The sequence below is a fragment of the Phoxinus phoxinus genome (assembly GCF_949152265.1).
Source record: "Phoxinus phoxinus genome assembly, chromosome: 17".
Taxonomy (NCBI): domain Eukaryota; kingdom Metazoa; phylum Chordata; class Actinopteri; order Cypriniformes; family Leuciscidae; genus Phoxinus; species Phoxinus phoxinus.
Window position 1 is genome coordinate 13,381,685 of NC_136892.1, and position 806 is coordinate 13,382,490.

Consider the following 806-nt stretch of genomic DNA (forward strand, 5'->3'; position numbering starts at 1 on the left):
ATATCTTTTTTAATGCTGTCAAGCCTTTTAACAAGGTATCAGAAGTGAATGAGTCATGAGAGATTTCGCTCAATATAGCTACTGCTGATTTCATTTACTGCTGATTTGTGCTTACACAAGCACAAGAGATTGTATTCGAGAGCAAACATCAGTCAAAATCTGTTGCGGAATCCCACAAAATAGTATCTATATTCTATATCATATGATATCATTTTCAAAATTTTGGAAAAAAACAACAACAAAAAACAGAAGAGATATATTAAAATAAATTCAGGAACAATTATGAAGCATCTTTATCAAATACTTTTATTTTTACACCTTTGCCATAATATTTATTTTGTAGTATTTACAGATTTTGGGGTAAGATGCCCCCTTAAGATCAATGTGGATTCACTTTTAAATTGTAACATATTTAGATATAAGTCAATGTATTATAGGAAATAAAAATAAACATTTGATAAATTAGTTGTTATAGCACCAAATGTAACATTAAAAGAGGGGTCATTTTGTTGCCATTTTAAGAGCTATACCGTGGAAGTTTCAGTTTACACTATGTTTTGAGCAGTTAATGAAGTAGGTGGACTCAGCACTTGTTGAGATATATATTAAGTGGTCTCAGTTCAATTAAGTCAAGTCACTTTCATTTATATAGCGCTTTTAACAATATAGATTGTATCAAAACAGCTTTACAGTGATAATAGGAAACTAAAGTAACAGAGATAGTTTTGGCTTTACAGCAGCACTAGAATAAAGTTATTGTCCAGCTAAAGTTAGTTTTGATTGATTTACTTCCATCGCAACGATCA